The 21713-nt window shown below is 42.4% G+C and overlaps 1 long non-coding RNA gene across 1 annotated transcript in view; it reads left to right on the forward strand.

Moving 5' to 3' along the window:
* LOC148012778 (uncharacterized) overlaps positions 1–20642 on the forward strand; it is a 61760-nt gene extending 41118 nt beyond the window's left edge. The window contains exon 2 of the long non-coding RNA XR_015689051.1: positions 20338–20642. This is a non-coding gene — a long non-coding RNA (uncharacterized LOC148012778). The remainder of the gene's footprint in view (positions 1–20337) is intronic.
* The last annotated feature ends 1071 nt before the right edge of the window (positions 20643–21713 follow it).

Below are 21713 nucleotides of genomic sequence, written 5' to 3' on the forward strand. Positions count from 1 at the left end.
AGAAAGCTACTGATCATCACCGTCGTGAATTGATATTTTCACTTGGTGATTGGGTACTGTTGCGGTTTGAAAAGGCACGCTTAAAGAAGCGGAAAGGCAAGGAAAGTCTTTTCACTAAGCTTAGTATGCGATACTATGGGCCTTTTCAAGTAACAGAGAAGATTAGTGATGTTAGCTATAGGCTGAAATTGCCTGACAATTGGAAGATTCATAATGCTTTCCATGTAAGTCTTCTTAGATCCTATGTGGGTGATGTGCCAGAAGATATGCCAGTTGAGGAACAGCCCGAAGTTGAGGAACTTGATGAAATTCTTGTTTCAGAATAGGTATTGGCACACAAGGAAAGGAAAGTGAAAGGCAAAGTTGCTAGAAGGTATTTGGTTAAGTTCAAGAACTATCCAACTATAGATGTTAAGTGGATGGACGAAGGTGAACTTGCAGAGTCACCTAATGTGTTGGAACTTTACCTTGAAGCATTTCGCTTGCAACCTACCTTGACCCCTTGTATCTCTAAGCTGAAATAGATTGCCAAAGTGACAATTGCTCAAGAAAGAAATTATGTATAGAAACAGATTTTGTACAAGTTAACACTTATTGTGTCCATATGGTTTTCTCAGTGCTAAAGAAGTAAGTATTGCTTGCAAGAATACAGTTTTTACTTCTATTGAATTGAATACATGTTGTAACAATGGTTACTCGATCGGGCATGTATTTTGTGGATTGACTCAGTGGGGATATCATTTTGATGTACCGGCCACTAGATCTCTAGTCAGGGTGATGTGGAGTCATCAAATGAGAATCTGCCACTATGGGGATATCATTGTGGTGTACCGGCCACTATATCTAGAAACAGTGATGTGGAGTCACATGATAGTCTGCCATGTTTCACAATTAGAACATACATGTGTTAACAGTGTGTTCAATTCACAATGTTGACTGATAGCATGTATTTGTTGTACATGTGCTGCCAAGTGTAAGTTCACTGGGTTAGCTGGAAGCATGTATGACATTCATGCAAACGAGGACGTTTGCGATTTCGAGAGGGAGGTATGTCACAAGACTATGATAACTATTATCTTTTTGTTGATTTCTTTATTACATATTTTATTTGGTTTTTCTTTTTGGAAGGATCCCTCTTGAAATCTAAACGCCTGAGTTGCATAGCCAGTATGTGAAACAGACAGGAATGTCTAGTGAGTCAAGACTGGATAGTTAAGGTCCAGTACAAGTCTGGAAGAGACTGATGGCACTGTAGATTGACAAGTCTGGAAGAGACTTGTGAAAGTGTATATGGACAAGTGTGTTGAAGAACTAGCCTGGAAGAGACTAGTTCAAAGTGAAGATGAACAAATCTTCAAGAGATTAGTCCATGTGGGGTCATCAGTGGAAATTCACTTTCAGTTGAGCTACATTGTAAATTTGGATGTAGCCATAGTCTGCAAAGATGGTCAGAAGACTAGTGGGGATGCAATGGAAGCAACTCCTAAAATTTAGGGAGTTACTATTTTTGGACCCCAGAATCTGTTCGCGTCATTATCTTCATTTTTGTACGAGGATTAATCCTCTGGTCTGTGCCGAGGTCAAATTTTGAACCGAGGATGGAGAATTTTAGACCGAAAGGTTTAAACAAGAAAATTGTTACATGTATGCCATGTGTCACAATATGGGCATAAATTCCCAAAAGAGAGAGAGAGGGCAGCACAAAAACGAGTTTCAATGCATGGGGGGTTCATTTGTGAGAGGGGAGATGGATTGCTGCAGATGGAGAGCTCTTGAGAGCTGGTCTACCCTGTCTATGATGCACAGAGGGCTGAGCTTGCTTCCTACTCTCTCTCTTTCTCTCCTTGACAGTATGGTTATGCTGCAGAATCAAGGGCCTTTCTTTTGATTCAGGTACAGCTGTGTGGAATATGCTGTTTTTGCATGAGGCAAGAGCCTCCTTTCTCCAGGAACAGGAGCAGTTGTATGCTGTCCCAGCAGGGACAGGTGAGGGTGGTAATCTCACCAAGCAAGTGCCTGAAACAGCACTAAACCAGAACTGATTCTGGACTGTTCAGAGGGTATTTCAGAGCCCAATTGATGTCAGAATCAAGGGGCACTTGGCCCAGATGATGCAGAACAGTGCAGGGAACAATATGAGCTGAGAACAGGTGTCAGAACAGGTCTGAACCAGTAATTACAGTGGGCTGAACAGTACAAGGAACAGTATGAGTTGTAAACAGGTTTCAGAAAGGTCTGAACCAGTAAATACAGCAGGTTGAAATGGTCAATTCTGCACTCCAACCAGAAGATTCAGACTTGGGCAGAGTTTCCCCTCCTGGTCAACTTGATTTGGGTTAGTAATTGTACTGTTATGCTGTTAAGTTTTACCCAGAATAGGTGAAAGACAGCCCATTGTACTTTCTCTTTTTAAAAATAAAGAAATACCGCAAGGGGCGCCTAACTTAGGGGCCAATAGGGTGTCTGTGTGGCAACAGGAGCATTCTAGCTTCCTGTATTTCTTCTTGATTCTGTGTCTTTAAGTTCAGGTAATGTGGGCGACTGTTAAATGGGGTGAAAGCATTTATTTATTTTGGTTGTACACTACCGCCCTTCCCAGTGAACAGGCCGGTTACACATCCTCTATTTTCTTGGGGTGGTTGTCTTCGACCAGTCATCTCTTCTACTGATACCCAGGATCTTTCGGTACCACCTAGATCGGGAGCTCGGAGGTTCAGCCGCGACTTGCTGACGAGGCCTTTGTATTCCTTCCAGCATGGATACACGAAGCTAGTGGCTTCTCTCCCAAGGTTGAGTTTTGGGTTCTCCAGTTCACTTTGTCTAGTGTTCTTTACTGCACGTTCCCTTTCCAGTGGAAATCTTGGATCTTAGGGATCCTCTACATCTTTTTCCTCTTCTCTTCTTGCCTTAGTCACTTGGTCAGTATGGAGCCAACTCTCAAGATCAAGTACGGGCATATCCTTATGGTTCTCGACACCACACAAAGTTTGACATTCCTCCTCTGCATTGCATGTTTTCATCATCTTTGTACTAGGGCACTTGGGCAAGTGAACAATTTTCCTACGAGGGACATTGTCCAAGTGGCACCTGCTGCATGAGCATTCTTCAGCATGTAGCATTGCATCTCCACCTCACTCTTCTCTTGTTCCCCTTTTTGGGCCTGAGAGGGGGTGTTGAGAAACCCTTCACCCTTTACCCACAGTTTGCGTTTTTGCGTTTAGGGTTTGCATTTAGGGTTTGCAGCCCCAAAAAGGAGTGCCATCCTAGATTGATTGTGCCTATTTATAGGCCACTCTCTCATTCATTCCTTACAGCTGATTCATTCAGTCCGTCATCTCTTCTCTCCAGCCTCTCCACTACCCTCACACCCCTTCAGGAGGACATTGCAGTTCGTGGTACGTGGCTATCTTCATCATCTTCCTTGTGCTACAGCACCCTTGTTCCCTTGTATCACATTTACTCCATGATTCAGAACTTCATCATTCCATTCATCAGAGTTTCTCTTCTCTCTTCTCCATGTTTGCCGAGTTCACTCCGTGTTCCTCCCAGCCAACCCTACTGTCTCGCTGGTACGTTATCTTTTGACAGGTTGTTCAGTTGTTTCTCAAGAAAACTACGCTGTAACCAATTGGTTTCCGTTCGGTGTCTTGTCCCTGATTCTAGCAATATAATTGTTGATTTAGTTGAGTTTGTTTCTATGTTTGATTCGTGTACTGTGATTATGTCTTGCTCTTCAACTTGGGCTCTGATCGTTGAGGGTGATGGTAGAGTTTATCTATGTCAGTACCGAGTGCAACGGTTGTCATTTCTGTGGTGGTTGTACAAGGATATCGATAACACATGGCGACTACGATTTTCGTTCCTTTGTGTGCTAAGTTGAATGCATACGCGTTTGCACGGTCCGCCTGTGGCAGCCCTAGCTGTGAGCCATATATGATGGTCTTGGTCTAAGTTGAATGCACACGCGTTGGTACGGTCTGCTTGTGGCAGCCCTGGCCATGAGCGATATACGATGGTCCCGGTCTAGACAATGCTTGACAACACTATCTCTTGAGGTATGCTTGTTCCTCAGTGAGGCCGTAGTCGAGGTACATTCCACTACCCCAGCATTTAGGACGGATTGTTCGCGGTCCACTCCTTTGATTGGGAGCGGAACTGAATCGTGTTGTCTTTCCACCTGTTGCGTGTTTGAATTTTACTAGTCGCTTTCTCCCTCCACTCAACCCGGTAGGTGTCCCGTAAGTCATCTCCACTCCAGGTGCCATTGCCATCCAAGTGACACACCATCCTAGCATTTCCCTCCCAAAGTTCTCAAGATTTTCCAAAGAAGATCCGAATACTTTTATTTGGCAGTTTGATGTAGCATATACAATAAATTACCCCAGTTAGGTTAATGAGGCTCACAAGGTTTCCATTTTCGAATCCTTCATGCGGAAGGAGGCTACAACTTGGTTAGCCATAGAAAACAGGCAACCATCATTGAATGAGGCCCTAACTGCACTTCGTATCTGGTTCCAACTAGACTAAATGGATGTGTAAAACTAGAACGACTTTGCCATCTCAAGCAAGGTGACAAGTTAGTTAAGTTAGTTTAGGTGTATACTGCTAAGTTTACAATATTAAATACCCACATTGAAATGTGCAGCTGAAGGATGAAATGCTGAATACCCTCTATGTCCAAGGTTTCAATAAACCTATTCGAAAGACCTTTGCCTCTGATGATCCATCTTGTACTAGCATTGACTCGTTCTATAAGAAAGCTCTAAGGTTAGAGTAGTTCCTATCGAAAGAGAATTAAGGAAAAGGGAAGAATGATATCTTCACCAGGTATGGAATGTTGATCGAATTGGTCAGTGAGGTATAAACTTTGTAAATAGGGTTATCAGAGAGCTGACTTCATTCTTTCTAATTGTCCATAGAAAGTCGTCTCCTTACTATTCGCAAGCCAATGGTTTAGCAGAATCCACCAACAAAGTTTTGTGCAAAATTCTAACCAAATTAGTAGACCAACATTGAAAAGATTGGAATACCAAGTTTCTTGATTTACTTTGGGCTTTCCAGACATCATTCAAGGTTGCAACCGGCATGACTCCCTTCAAGCTAGCCTTTGGATTGGAAGCCATTACACCAGTGGAATTTGTAGTCTCCAATTTTCAACTGGCAGATTGTATAGGATTGACAGGTTTCGGAGGAATCTCTTCCATTTTGGATGGAAGCCATTCTTCAACTCGAAGAAGACCAGATACATAGCACCTACATCCTATTCGAGGTTCAAGCCTAACAAAAATACCAAGTCGATCGACTATCCAAGAAGCCCTTGTTTCGAAAGGTCAACTAGTCTTGGTCTTCAAAACTCGGATGGGAAAACTCCCCGGCAAGCTCAAATTCCAACAGAGTGATCTGTTTTGGGTATTTCATGACTTTAGTACTAATTGATTTTATCTAACCAACTTATAGAGTAAGTTGTTGCCAAGGCCTGTCAATGGATTCTAGCTACAACATTACCATGTGGAAGGCTTCCAATGCCCATTTTCCCTAAATTCGGATCCCCCTACTTGTTCTACACTAGATCCCAAAGCACCCTTTTTCTTGGTCGCTTGCCTTCATTTTGAATTTAATCCCAAAGTACTAAACCTTGCTGATGTGACGCTCATTTATGATGCCCACTCATTTGAGAAGATGTCCGACGGTTGCATGTTTTCTTGGGAATCTCAGTTGCATCATACATGGTTATGGGTTGTTTTGCTAACGTGGCACGCATGCATTGGCCGCAATCCTTGTGCATTAACTCACCAGTTTTTTAAGGAAGTTTTCATCTCTCACCACTCTTATTTGTTAGCGCTCTCTTGTGATCATTGCCTTTGTTTCTCTTTCGTCTCTCTTTGTACCCTATGTGCATTCTTTGTTGTGTGTATGGCCATGGCAAACTTCTAGCTATACACTGAGGAAGTGTACCCTCCTATGATAGAGGCCATCAACAACACCCTTCCTTGGCTGGATGCGTTGCAGCTAATTCAGTTTGTCACCCTCCCATGGGGCACTGTCCCAATCTACCCCAATTCACTATCGATCTTAGAAGAGCTCAACAAGCGCCATGCCATCCATATCCAAGGCCATAGGTGTTGAAATGGCAAGTTCAACACGTGCAGACATTGATGATGGACCGCCTGGCTAGATGGGTCCTCATGTCTATACTTAGCACGTTGGTGGTCATTATGATACTCACATGGCCACTGACTTATCACTTATTATATTTAGTTTGTTACACCTACCTATATCTGACAGAGACATAGCGCTAATCGATTAGTGTAGTCGGTTATGCACTGTTTGACTTAGAAGGCCACTTTCCTTTATGTTGTATCTTATCTATACTTTGTGTTCATTGTATAGTGCGTGGAAGAAGAAGAAGAAATCAGCAAGAAAACGTTTTGGTCTTCATCTCTCTTTTTGTGTTCTTAAGTGAACTTCCTCTTGTGTATACAGTGTGTGTTTGGTGCAGCAACTCAAGCAAGTCCCCCCTGTTGTGCTAAGAAATGCACTTAGCTACTTAAATAGCCCCAAAACATGCTTATATTAGGCTTATTTTAGCCAAAACCCTAAAACAGGGAGCGGATTGAGAAAGTTAAGTAGGAGAGGATCAAGAACCTTACTTTTCTATAAATTGGCAGCTAGCCCTCCACTCTTTTACAATCTCGTTTTTGCAGGTTTGAGGTGTTATCAGCTTGCTACCCACACCCCGGTCATGAAGGACATCTCAGCCTTGCTATTCATCACTGTTCCCTATAGTCTGGTGCCTGTTTTCAGCCCTCTGCACACTGATTGCTGTTGTTTCTGCTTGGTGACTAACTGCTGTTCATCTGCATTGCTGTAGTACAGCCTGTCACGCCAGCAAACTGCTACGTTTGTAGGCTCTAGCTGCCACCCTGACAATTTTCTCTCTCTTGTCTGTAGTCGCTGCAGTCTTTCTCTCCTGGAGGCTATCCTGCTTGCGTTTTTAGTATTTCTCTCTCCTGCAGGCTGTCCTACCTGTGTTTTCAGTCATTCTCTCTCCTTCAAGCTCTGTTTTCAGTCTCTCTCTCTCTTGCAAGCCTCATTTTTAGCCTTTCTCTCTCTTGCAGGCTGTCCTGCCTGCGTTTTCAGTCTTTCTCTCTCCTGCAGGCTCCGTTTTTAGTCTTTCTCTCTCCTCACTGCTGTCTGCATCAGATCCAACTTCTCACTGCTGCATTTGCTGGTGTTTGACATCCGGAGGCTGCCTTGTTGCGATTCAGAATCCGTTCGGAGTACGACACACTCAGCTTATTACCCTTGTCCTGATCCTAGAGATACAGGAGTTCGAGGTTCAGTATTCATTCACTGCATAGTGTGTTTGCTGCATGAGCATCGTATTATTAGTAGTCATATCATTTCATTTATTTACTATGTTCATTGTCTCTGAGTTACTCTAACCCTAACTCTAACTGTGTTCTTTTTATCAGTCTGTGCTTTGTCGTACGGTTTCTGTTTATGTTTTTGTATTAGGGTATTTTTCTTTATATGGTATTAGAGCTTGGTACTCTCTGAGAAACCTAGGCCTTTGATCTGAAAGCTCTTCGCAAGAAGCAAGAACAACAGTAGGTTCAAATGACTTCGAACACATCAACACCGATTCAGTCTCGAGATTAGGCTATGTCGAGAACCGAGCGAGAGTGGGCAGATCAGCTTGCTCCACAAAGTTTCGACATGGTGGGAGAAACATCTGAGTATATGAAAAAAAAGATAGGCAAGCTGACCTCTGAGGAATATAAACTGATCAATAGCTTATCGACAAAAGAAGATTGAGGAGCTTGACCGAAGGATTGCCCTTCAAGAAAAGCTTCTAAATGAAGGTATGCATGGATTTCACTCTTTAGATGTTGCGCGTAGGTTTGATGATGTTGCAGGGCAGTCGAGACCTCCATCAGGGATGGGCCCCCCTCTTGGAAAGCAAGATTCGGAGTATGTTCCATTTTTTCACACTCTTCCGTCCTCTTCGGTGCAATGTACTTTTGATTCGTCTTTTGTGCCTTCTTATTTTACCTCTTCTGTTTTGCAATATACTGGTAGAGATCATGTGGAAGAAAGAGTCCAGTTTGTTGACTACAGAAAATGTCCTCTTGAGGATCAATTCTTGTATGTTAACACACGTCGCGGGGATTATAAGAAAAAGTCAGGTACCTCTTCTTCTGTCCTTCCTTCTTTTCCGTCTACTTCACATAATCAGAATGAATTTGGTATTCCTTTCACTTCATTACATAGTGTATCATCATCTTTACAGTTTCATTTTCAGTCTTTAAATGATAAAAATGAACAAAAAGAATTTGCACTTCATATACCTCACTTTCAAAACTCATCTATCCCACCACATTCTTCCGCTGCTTCACTACTTCCATTTTCACCATTTACATTTTCATTTCAGACACCTCATGTCGCACTGCAGATCACTCCGGGGGGTTATGGAAATATAGGCATATCCTTTTAGGACCTCATCCTTCCCTCTGTCGGGTGGTGTTCCATCTACCTCATACACACTTTTGGGATCATTGCAGCCTGGGTATCCCACTCAGTTTCTCCCGAGTGTGGATCAGTTGCCTCCACAGTTTGCCTCCATGGCATTGCCTAGTGGACCTTTTGGTCATAATGCTGTGTCCCAACCTTACTTTGGACAAGGCTACTGTATTCCAGTGCCTCCATCTACACCGGCGTCTTATGGAAACATTCATGTTTCAGTGCCTCCGTATCAATTTGTACTCATTGGACACTCAGCCTACTTCTGTCTACCCACCTCTTTCCTCTCCTTCTTACTTTTATCAGACACCATCACCTCCACAATCTTTTTCACCATCATCTTACTTCACCCACCCGACACCTCATGGTTCTAGCTCATCTTCTGTCAAGAATGCATTTAATGACAAGACTCATTTTAACGGGTCAAACTTTACTACTTGGTCGAATTTAATGAGATATGTCATTGATTCAGAGAACTTATGGGATCTAGTGCAGGGGTTAGAACCTCAACCCGATCCTGCATTTGTTCCATACGAGGTCGTCCGCTCATGGAAGTCTAGGAATACCTCCGCTATTGTCGAGCTGATGTAGGGCTTATTGCCAGAGTTTCATTCTTAGCTTCAGCATTTTGACTTAGCGTCAGAGCGATGGGCACACTTGACTGACCGCTATGTAGCTCGAGATAGGACTCGTCGTATTAATCTTGACCATGAGCTTCAGCTTTTCAAAATCACTGACCGAGATGACTTGAAAGTCAAGTTGGTTGAGTATTGACGTCTCCTTGTTGAATTCTCCACTACAGGGACTTTCAAGTCCTCTGACGATTAGGTCACATTGTTCTTAAATAAACTCCCCAAGAAATACTTCAATTTTGTGGAAGGAATAGTTTCAAAGCCTACCATGCCTACATTCTATGAATTTGAGTGTCAGCTGTTGCGTTACGCACGGTTGTTTGATCAGTTTCATATGAATTCCTCTTCAGAGGGGGCTCTTTTTGCTCATTCTCAGAAAGGGCAACAAGGGAATGGCAAACCAAACCAAACCTTTACTCAAAATCAAAATCAAACTCAAAAGCTAAATCAATATGGGGATTCTCAAGGAAACTCCCAGTCACAACTCAAACATGGGTGGCAGAATGTACCTAAAAAGAATAGGTATTGTCAACATTGTCAAAAGGCTGGCCATTTTGACGAGGAGTGTCAATCAAAGGCATGAGGCACAACACCAAAACCTAAGTCTCAGACCTCCGCTCCTCAGTCGAGCAACGCCCAGCAGGGGAGACAGGGTGATGGCAAGGGGCAGTTTAAAGGTCAGACTCAAACTGCCACCGCACAGTCATCTCAGTTGACAACGTTCTCAACTCCAAAGGGCTTGTTTGACTGGTCTATAGAAGCCCATATTGTCTCCATAGAGACATCAGATGCGAGTCTCGTCCACATCTGTGAGTTGCCTCCCGACGAGGTTACTGCAGAGGCCCACTCGTCATAGCCGAGCACTTCAGCTTTAGTTTGGATTGTGGATAGGGGAGCTACATATCACATGACTCCTATAGAGGACACTTTCCATATCCGAGCCCCTGCAGTCGGGCAGGTCCGTGTAGGAAATAACTGCTCGGTCAAGATTCAGGCTCAAGGTTGCGTCAGTTTTGCCACTGACAAGGGTCCGGATTTGGCTTCGCTGGACAATGTATATCATGTCCCTCAGCTTGGGGTGAACTTGTTGTGAACTTGTTATCTGTTCAGCAGCTTTGTGTTGGTTGGAACGAGCTGTTTTCTTTACAGCGACCACAGTTGAGGTCCTTGACTCTCTGATTGGTCTAGTGATTGCTCACGGTAAGGCACAGCCTAATGGCCTATACCACATGACACACTTTCTGACCGAGCTGACCATCGAAGGCTCTGTGTTCCATAGCTTCCATGCCTTAGCCACATCTCGGGAGCCTACGCACAATGAGCATCTTTGGCATTTTCGCTTAGGGCATCTTGGTTATGACTCACTTTATGAGTTGTTATGCCGTGAGCTGGTTGAGGGTCTTTCACGCTTGAAGCTAGCTTGAGATATTTGTAAAGCCTGTGAGCTCGAGAAGCAGTACCGTACCCCATTTCCTCAGCAGTCTACACATAGAGCTGAGGAGTCTCTTAGATTGATTCACGTTGATCTTTGTGGGCCGACATCCACTGTTGCTTTGAACGGTGTGTTGTACTTCTTTTTGATAGTGGATGATCATTCTCGATACATGTGGGTGTACTTCCTCAAGCATAAGTCAGATGCTTTCACATATTTTTCTGCTTGGATTTTGCTGGTTTATAACCAGCATAAGCATGGCATTTCTCGTCGGCTCACCTCTACCAACTCCCCCTCTCAGAATGGAGTTGTAGAGCGTAGAAAACACACAGTCATGGAAATGACACGCTTATGTTGTTCAGAGCAGAGCTTCTTGAGCGTCTTTGGATCGAGGTTGTTAACACTTTGGTGTACATCCTCAACCGGTGCCCAACTGCGGCTCTTCCTCAGAAGACCTCGTACGAGGCATTTTTTGGCTCTCGGCCTGTTATTTCCCATTTCAGAGTCTTCGGGTGTTGTGCGTACACACATACGCCTGATGACAAGATAGGAAAGCTTACTCTCCGAGCTGATCTCCTTATTTTTGTGGGATATTCCTTTGAAGCGAAAGCCTATCGTTTGTTCGATCCTCGGACAAACAAGGTGATTGTTAGGTGAGATGTCGTCTTTGACGAGAGGGATATTGTGCAGTCTTCTGCACCGGATTCCGATCCGCTTCCTTCTTCCACATCATCAGAGATCGTGCCTACTAAGCTTGGTCTACTTTCCGCTCCTGATATTCCTGTAGTTTCTTTACCTTCCAGGCCCCCTTCGCGAGACCCGTTACCTCGCTGGTACCAGTAGACCATGCGAGATTCGGAGATCCTACCATCGGATTTTACTCTGGAGGGACCTAGAAGATCTGTCCCGCTTGCTCCTCAGGCATCATTTGCATCGTTGTTTATAGCTGATTACATAGCACATTCTGAGCCGAATACCTTGCAGAAGGCTCTTTAGCACCCTCAATGGCGAGAGGCCATGGAAAGGGAGCTAGAGAGTATTGACCGAAATGAGACTTGGACATTGGTGGATTGTCTAAGCCACAAGAAAGTCATCGGAACAAAGTGGATTTTTCAGATAAAGCTAAAAGCTGATGGGACTTTAGACAAGTACAAGGCTCGCCTTATAGTGCAAGGGTTTCGACAGAAGCACGGCATTGATTATAAAGAGACCTTTGCCCCTACTGCACGGTTGACTTCCTTTCGGTTGTTGCTTGCACTCGCCGCTCACCACGGCTGGCCGATACATCAGATGGATGTCAAGAGTGGCTTCTTGAACGGATACTTGGAGGAGGAAGTCTATGTGGAGCAGCCACCGGGCTTTCCCTCATGGAACCCTAGGGATATGGTATTCCGCTTGCAGAAAGCTCTTTATGGACTGAAGCATACGCCGCGGTCTTGGTTCCATAGAATGGATGAGTTCTTACAGACTCATGGATATCATTCTACCCCTTATGACCTGAACTTATATGTTCGATCAACTCCAGACGGGGTTAGCTATATCCTGCTCGATGTTGATGACTTATTCATCATAGGTTCAGATTCTGTTGCCATAGCGGAAATTAAGGCTAAGCTTAAAGCTTCATCATAGGTTTGTTGTTTTATTTTTTTGGGGATAGAGGTAGTTCGTTCTGGAGGATGTATTTTTGTGTCACAAGAGAAGTACGCATTTTAGCTTGTGGAACAGTACACTTCGGATCAGACACGGCCAGTGGCCACGCCTATTGATCCTATTGTCCACTTGTCAAAGGATACCCTAGGACAGCCCTTCGATGCACACACCTATCGTTCTGTTGTAGGAAAACTTCTTTGGTTAATTCACACTAGGTCAGATTTAGCTTACTTAGTGTCACAACTCTATAGAAACAGAATTTGTATCCTTTTTCATTAATTTGTCTATATAATGATTTATTAAATTTATTTCCTTTGTACTAATTAGATATAAAGAAAAGTGCATTGGAGCTGGCCACTGATGAGTGGTCAGAGGTTATGGTGGACCCACACGGTGGGTTAGAGAAAAGATAGTTCACACTTCCACCTATATGACCCGATTGGGCGCCTGTGACTAGAACTCACGCATATCAGTGTTAGACTCGCACACAGAAAGGATTGATGCCTTGAAGTGTGGGCTAGATCCACCAGAACAGACAGTTACAATCAACAAGATGGCATGATCATGAAATGCTTGTATAATGTGCATGTGTGGGCTGAAAGCTTGAAATGCACATTTCTTTGCATAGGAAAGTCACATGAAGATTCGGATACCATTTTTGCGATGTACACGGAAAAAGCTTTCATATGATACCCATATTGGGGGGGTCCCTAAATTCTAGGAGATCCCTAAATTTTAGGAGGTTCCTAAATTTTAGGAGCCTCGAATTAGCCTAAAAATGCTAGTCCTAAAAAATAGGGATGTCATTCTAAAAGTAGTAAGTTCTGTACTCTGACTGTGCTTACTAAATTTGGTTGTTTCTATTCTTGACAGTATTCAACCCAAAAAGGAGGGCCATAGAGAAGAGACAAGTGTCAAGACACTTGTCACACAAGTTTCCAAGTGTCCCACCACTTGTCACATCTCATGACATGTGGCTGGACACTTGTCTTGTGCTACTCCACTTTCCCCTTTTGTACTAGCTCTCCCCTCTCCTATAAATAAGAGCTCGTTTTTCTTCATACAACATCATTTTTCTTTGCTGTAAACTCATGTAAAGAACCCACAGATAGCCAGAAACTGGCCCCATCCATCCCCATCATCATCCCCCACTTCTCCATTATCAAATTCCTCCATATTCTCTCTTCTATCACTGTTGTTTTACAAGACAGCAAGCCTGTAAATTCATTACAGCACCTCCTTCTTGAGCTCTTTCTTCCATTTTAGCTACAAGAAGCAAGCCCTATCCATGTACTGCTGATCAACGATGGAGAAAGGCTGAATTTCCCTTTTTCTTCTCTCATACTGTAAAGAAATCAGTTTTTATCATTGCATAATAGATAATGCATGTGTGTTTGTACATCTTTGCATGATCTTGTGAGAGTGAGAATTACTTCTTCTCACTCTCAGGTTGATTGTAACTGAGCTCTTCCCTAAGGGACTTGGGTTGAGCAGAAATACATTCCTTCGGGGGGGGGTTGCCCATCTTCAACCCTCAATCTTGTCTCCATTACTTTTACATTTTCATGGCTGTAATTTTGTGAGTAATTTTCACTTTCAGCTTTAAGTGTTCATTCTCTTTTATATGAAGTCTCGAAAACAAGCGAATATCATAATTGTTAAGCATACTACGTTGTTCGGGGCGTTTACAGTGGTATCAGAGCTTTGGCTCGGTCCTCACCCCCAACACTGATAGTGCTTACAACTATAAGTTTGTTTGTTTTCAGCCCTTGCATTGAGTGCTTGAGCATATTTTTTTTTCTTTAGTCTCAATGGATCAATCGAGTGCTATCCTTCAAGCCATTCAAAGTCTTAGAGAGGAGAATCAGCAAATTCGTGAGCAACTTCTCAAACTAGAAAAAGTTGAGAATCCCAAAGAATTCAAGGAAAGAAGCCCATCTACTTCAAGAAGACAAAGCCATACCAATGAAAGGAGCCGATCAAGAAGTCCAACTACTTCTAAGAGGCAGTCCCATTCTACTTCAAGACAAAGAAAGAGATCGCGTCGAAGCTCATCCTCTTTTTCAAAGTCATCTGGCGCCTATTCTGATGGATCCTCTTCTAGTAATGAAGAGTCACACCCTTCTCGTGGAAGACCTCATCATCGTCAAAGGCGTCGACATTCTTCACTCTCGTCTCCATCTTCATCCCCATCAAGCACTTCATCATCTTCAACCTCAAGATCTGAGCATGGACGAAGGCATAAGAAGAAGAAGAAGACTAAGTCACTATCTCAACTTGAAAAGAAGATCAAGTTCAGTATGTATGATGGTTCCCGAAATCCTGATCTTCTTCTGAAGTTTATTCGTCAATTTTAAATTTTGTATGGTCGTGACAAGTATAAAGAAAAAGAAAAGATTAAGTTTGCAGCTTTACATTTAACCGACTTAGCCCATACTTGGTGGACGGGGTTGGAATATGATCATGCTGCCCCAAAATCATGGCGGTCCTTTGTTCGCCTGATACAAAGCCAATTTCTTCCTGTTCATTTCAAAAGATATGTAAAAATGGAATGGGATCGGCTTTGGCAAAGGAAAAATGAGTCACTTGGTGACTATACCAAGAGATTTTGGGAGCTACTTTTGAAGGTCCAACATTTCAAGAAGATCAGCAGTTCGGAAAAGCTTAGGAAGTTTCAAGGAGGTTTGCATTTTAAACTTCGTACTGCTCTTAATCATTATCATTGTTCTAGTCTCAGGGAACTCATTGACCATGCTGAGACATGGGAAATGGAGCACAATGGCAACAAATCATTCCAAAAGAATGATAAGAAGAGAGTAGCTGATGATGAGGAGTATTCAACCCCAAATGAAGGACAAAAACAGTGGCAAAAGCAGCCATCAAATCAAAAGAAGATGAAGCCCTATGCACCTCCTAATGCTCCTCAATTTCGCTCCAATCTATACCCACAAGCAAAGCAACTTTCCGAAGAAGAAAAGCAACGCTTCATGAAAGAAGGGAAGTGCTTTAAATGTGGACAAACAGGCCACATAGCGAAGCAATGTTTAAACAAGGGACAAAGCAAGGTTTCTGACAACAAGCCTAAGTCGCCAGTGAAAATCAATGCTATCAGTGATGTAGTTGCAAACACAACTCACACTCCAGAGACGCGCAAATTATTAAAAGCTTGGGGACAGTTACAAGGTAAGCAAGCACTATTCTTGATAGATCTTGGGGCGAATGAAAATATCATTTCCTTGCAATTAGCTAAAGAGCTTGGATTAAAGAATGAAGAGATGGACACTCCGGCAGAAGTTCGCCAAGCTTTAAATGCTGATGAAGGTGACACAGTGAAGACTGTGATACCCTACATTGGCAAGCTCAAGTTTCAAATTCAAGGCTACAGTGATGAAGATACCTTCTGTATCGGAGACCTTGATGGTTGCGATGTGATTCTTGGCATGCCCTGGAATCATAGAGTAGATTCAACCATCTTCTCTCAGAAAAAGAAGGTAGAACTCACCAACAAAGGCAAGAAGTACGAGATCCAAGCTGGAGTTTCTGGAGACACCATACCTATGGTAAGCCATATGCAAGTCTCTAGAGCAATTAAGGATTGTGTTCAATGTTGTCTGCTTTATGTCACTGATGTAAAAGATAATATGAATGCTAAAAACCAAGAGCAACTTCAGCTCTTGGAAAAGTATAAAGATTGTTTTTCGGAAGATCTTCCTTATCAGCTTCCCCCAGAAAGGCCAGAAGACCATCATATTGATATTATCCCGGGTAGTTCTCCTCCTAATATAGCACCATACCGTGTGAGCCGTCCTCAACAAGAAGAAATCAGAAAGCAAGTCGAAGACCTACTCAACCGTGGGCTAATTAGGCCAAGTAGCTCACCATTTTGTTCACCGGTTCTTCTTGTTCAAAAGAAAGATGGCACATTCAGGATGTGCATTGATTATCGAGCCCTCAACAAAATCACTGTGAAGAATCGGTTTCCTATTCCTAGAATTGACGACATTTTGGATCGTCTAGGAGGCTCAAAGGTTTTCAGCCGCATTGATCTAAAGAGTGGTTACCATCAAATTAGGGTAATACCACAAGATGTATACAAAACTGCTTTCCGCACTTCATACGGTCTTTATGAATTCTTGGTGGTTCCTTTCGGATTAACCAATGCACCAGCCACCTTTAATCGAATGATGGAGCGCATCTTTAGAGAGCATCGACAATATATCGGTACTTTCTTTGATGATATTCTTGTCTTTAGCAAGAATGAAGAGGAGCATCATCAACACTTGGAAATTGTTCTACAATTACTACAACAAAATCAACTCTTGGTAAATGGTAAAAAGAGTGAATTTTTCATGCATAAAATAAATTACCTTGGGCATGTCATCTCTTCTGAAGGGATTCAGATGGATCCTGAAAAGATCAGGATAATCCAAGAATGGCCTCATCTTCGTGATGTACATGAGGTGCGATCGTTTCTTGGCTTATGTTCTTATTATCGCCGCTTCATCAAGCATTTTGCACATATGGCTTCTCCACTTCATGACCTTACAAAGAAGAAGATCTCTTTCCAATGGAAGGAAAAAGAGAAGGCAGCCTTCACAAGCTGAAAATAGCTCTTACTTCTGGACCTGTTCTTATCATTCCAGATCTGATAAAACCATTTGTGGTGGAAGCAGATTCTTGCGGTGATTGTATTGGTGCAGTGCTAAATCAAGAAGGCCATGCCGTAGCCTTTGAAAGCCGCCGTCTAAATGATGTAGAGAAAAGGTATGACATTTATGAAAAGGAGCTCTTAGCAGTGGTTCATGCTTTAAAGATATGGAAACATTATCTTTTAGGCAATGAATTCCTTATTAAGACCGATCATCAAAGCTTGAAGTATTTCAAGACTCAAAAGCATTTGCAGGAGAAACATGCAAGATGGGAAAATTTCTTGTCTATGTTTCATTTTCAAATTATATACACTCCAGGGAAACAAAATGTAGTTGCTGATGCACTTTCTAGAGTGCCTCGCATTGCAACTATTACAGTGGCTCATCATGAAGATTTTCAAACGATGAAGAATACTTATGATGAAGATACTGATTTTGTAGCAATTTGGTCAAATTTACAGCAAGGAGGTTCTCATCCAGATTATTCCATCAAAGACGGTTACCTTCTCATGAACAATCGCCTTTGTGTCACTCTTCCTGTTCGACAAAAGGTGCTTAAAGAAAGTCATGAACCCCCTTATGCAGGGCATAGAGGGAGGGCAGCCACTCTAAGTGCAATTGAGCGCTACTTTTATTGGCCAACATTACGAAAAGATACACATAACTTCATTGAGGCTTGTCTGGTATGCCAAAAATCCAAATATGATAGGCAGAAGATTCCAGGATTGTTACAACCTCTTTCAGTGCCCAAAGATCTATGGGAATCTATCACAATGGATTTCATCTCAGGTATTCCAAGAACACCTCAAGGTCATGATATGATTTGGGTCATAATTAATAGATTCAGCAAACAATCACATTTTATTCCATGTCATAAAACATTGAAATCCGCACAAGCTGCAAGACTTTTCATTCAACATATCTTCAGATTACATGGTATGCCTTCTGAGATCATTTCAGATAGAGACTCCAAATTCACAAGTAACTTTTGGCGTGCTTTATTTGAGAATTTGGGCACCACTTTAAAGTTCTCCTCAGCTTTTCATCCTCAAACTGACGGCCAAACAGAGGTGATGAATCTCACTCTTTTGGATATGTTGAAAGCTTATGTTAGTGAACATAAGTCACAATGGGAGAAATATCTTCCATTATTGGAGTTTGCTTACAACAATACAGTGCACTCATCCACAGGGAAAGCTCCAAATGAAATAGTACAGGGTAAAGTGATTCCTCCTCCAATTATTCGCACTAAAGATAAGATTTTTGCTGCTGATGAGTTTGCTTCAGATTTAAAAACCGCAGTGGATCAAGTTCGAGCCACTATCAAAGTTGCCCAAGAGCGACAAAAGAAGCAAGCAGATAAACGAAGAAGACCTTTGGCTTTTGAAAAAGGTCAATATGTCTTGCTAAAGTTTGATAAAAGCAGGCTCAAACAAGGTTCTCGTCAAAATTCATCTTTTCCAAAGCTCTCCAGTAGATACTTTGGACCCTTCAAAGTGATTGAGAAAATAAATGAAGTTTCTTATCGACTTGAGCTTCCTACTCATTGGAAAATACACAATGCTTTTCATGTAAGTTTGCTAAAACCTTACATAGGACCAGAACCAAAGGAACCCATTATTGAAGATCCCCCAGAAGTTGAAGAAACAGAGCAACTCTTGGAACCTGAAAAGATTTTGTTTCTCAAGGATCGAACCACGAGAAGTGGCCTTGTGACACGAAAATTCTTGCTAAAATTCAAGAATCTACCCACCACAGATGCACAGTGGGTAGATGAAAAATTCATGAAGGATTACCCAAATATTCTACAACAATATCAAGAAGATTTTCAGCTGAGGACAGCTGAATAAAAGCTAGAGGGCTGTCACAACTCTATAGAAACAGAATTTGTATCCTTTTTCATTAATTTGTCTATATAATGATTTATTAAATTTATTTCCTTTGCACTAATTAGATATAAAGAAAAGTGCATTGGAGCTGGCCACTGATGAGTGGTCAGAGGTTATGGTGGACCCACACGGTGGGTTAGAGAAAAGATAGTTCACACTTCCACCTATATGACCCGATTGGGCGCCTGTGACTAGAACTCACGCATATCAGGGTTAGACTCGCACACAGAAAGGATTGATGCCTTGAAGTGTGGGCTAGATCCACCAGAACAGACAGTTACAATCAACAAGATGGCATGATCATGAAATGCTTGTATAATGTGCATGTGTGGGCTGAAAGCTTGAAATGCACATTTCTTTGCATAGGAAAGTCACATGAAGATTCGGATACCATTTTTGCGATGTACACAGAAAAAGCTTTCATATGATACCCATATTGGGGGGGGTCCCTAAATTCTAGGAGATCCCTAAATTTTAGGAGGTTCCTAAATTTTAGGAGCCTCGAATTAGCCTAAAAATGCTAGTCCTAAAAAATAGGGATGTCATTCTAAAAATAGTAAGTTCTGTACTCTGACTGTGCTTACTAAATTTGGTTGTTTCTATTCTTGACAGTATTCAACCCAAAAAGGAAGGCCATAGAGAAGAGACAAGTGTCAAGACACTTGTCACACAAGTTTCCAAGTGTCCCACCACTTGTCACATCTCATGACATGTGGCTGGACACTTGTCTTGTGCTACTCCACTTTCCCCTTTTGTACTAGCTCTCCCCTCTCCTATAAATAAGAGCTCGTTTTTCTTCATACAACATCATTTTTCTTTGCTGTAAACTCATGTAAAGAACCCACAGATAGCCAGAAACTGGCCCCATCCATCCCCATCATCATCCCCCACTTCTCCATTATCAAATTCCTCCATATTCTCTCTTCTATCACTGTTGTTTTACAAGACAGCAAGCCTGTAAATTCATTACAGCACCTCCTTCTTGAGCTCTTTCTTCCATTTTAGCTACAAGAAGCAAGCCCTATCCATGTACTGCTGATCAACGATGGAGAAAGGCTGAATTCCCCTTTTTCTTCTCTCATACTGTAAAGAAATCAGTTTTTATCATTGCATAATAGATAATGCATGTGTGTTTGTACATCTTTGCATGATCTTGTGAGAGTGAGAATTACTTCTTCTCACTCTCAGGTTGATTGTAACTGAGCTCTTCCCTAAGGGACTTGGGTTGAGCAGAAATACATTCCTTCGGGGGGGGGTTGCCCATCTTCAATCCTCAATCTTGTCTCCATTACTTTTACATTTTCATGGCTGTAATTTTGTGAGTAATTTTCACTTTCAGCTTTAAGTGTTCATTCTCTTTTATATTAAGTCTCGAAAACAAGCGAATATCATAATTGTTAAGCATACTACGTTGTTCGGGGCGTTTACACTTAGTTAGCATACTCAGTCAGTATTTCACAGCACCTAGGATATCACATTGGATTGCATGTCTTCGTGTGTTGCGTTATTTGCAGTGTACTTTTTCTTATGGCTTGACATATGGTTCTGGTTTATGTTTGCAGGGGTATACTGATTCTGATTGGGCAGGAGATCCTGACACCCGGCGTTTTCATGGCGGCTACCTCTTTACCTTGGGCACGGCTCCCATTTCTTGGTCCAGTTTTAAGCAAGAGACGGTGGCAGCTTCCACGACCGAGGCCGAGTACCGGGCTCTCTTCAATGTCATCATTGAGGCTATCTGTCTGAGGAGTTTACTGGCGGCGCTTTATTTTTCATGTGACTCTCCTACAGTTGTCTACTGCGACAACCAGAGTGTCATTGCCCTTGCGGGCAATCCGATCATCACACTTTCACTTTTTCAGAGAGCAGGTTGAGCTAGGCATTATTCGCTTAGAATTTGTGTCATCAGATAATTTTGCAGATATCTTGACCAAAGCGGTCAACCGGCCGGTTCTTCAGTACTTGCTACCCAGGATCGGCTTGGGTACACCCTTCCCTACTTTTTCAGCTTGACGGGGAGAGGATGCTTCCCTCTTGCTTTCCCTTCCAGTTTGAGAGGGGGCGGCTCCTACTCTTGATTGTGACAGTGATGATGCTTACAGTTTTTTAGACATTACATTCACTTATTCTTTTGTATTGTATTATGGGCATTTGTAACTTCATCCGTACTATCAGGATGACGTGATTGTAAAAAGGTACTTGGACAAGTGAATACTTCTTCTGCGAGGATACTGTCCTAGTGGCACCATTGCATAGCATATTGTATGAGCATGACATCTTGCATCTCCCTTTGTATTACCCTATGCATTGGCATTCTGTTCATGTCAACATGCATCTGTGCTCATTTATCCCTTTTCAGTCTGTTGGAGTGGTCGACTCTAGAATCCACCATATTCGTAGCATAACACATAGCAGTTCTCCTAAAGGCAGTTTCCCTACCCTTGCTTGCTTTGCTTGTCTTGCTAAGCCCACTGTTTTTTTTGCCTCTCACATATTCAACACATAATTGGCACATACACTCACTTTTATCATCCTTAGGCACTTATCCTCGTCAATGCGAGGGATTGGCTTGCTAGTTTTGTGAATAACTTGGGTTTAAAATTCTCTTTAACTTTTCCTATCTGTCACTTAATCAACCGCTGTCCCTATATTACTTATGTATTTTCAAAACACTTTTCAAAAAAAAGAAAAAAGAAAACAAAACAAACAAGTTTATTGTTGATTCCATCCGCCTTTGTAGGCCTTGGTAGGCCCTTGGGCAGCCGACGAGCACCCTTAGTCTGATGCTTTGACCTCTCTAGGGTAATCACTTGGGCTCCCTCGGTAAGATATTCGCGTTTTTAATCTTTCTCTCCTGCAGGCTCCGTTTTTAGTCTTTCTCTCTCCTGCAGACTGTCCTACCTGCGTTTTCAGTCTTTCTCTCTCGCGTTTTTAGTAT

The sequence above is a fragment of the Lygodium microphyllum genome, chromosome 27 (assembly GCF_053477565.2).
Source record: "Lygodium microphyllum isolate KBCC chromosome 27, Lygodium_microphyllum_v1.1.10, whole genome shotgun sequence".
Classification (NCBI taxonomy): domain Eukaryota; kingdom Viridiplantae; phylum Streptophyta; class Polypodiopsida; order Schizaeales; family Lygodiaceae; genus Lygodium; species Lygodium microphyllum.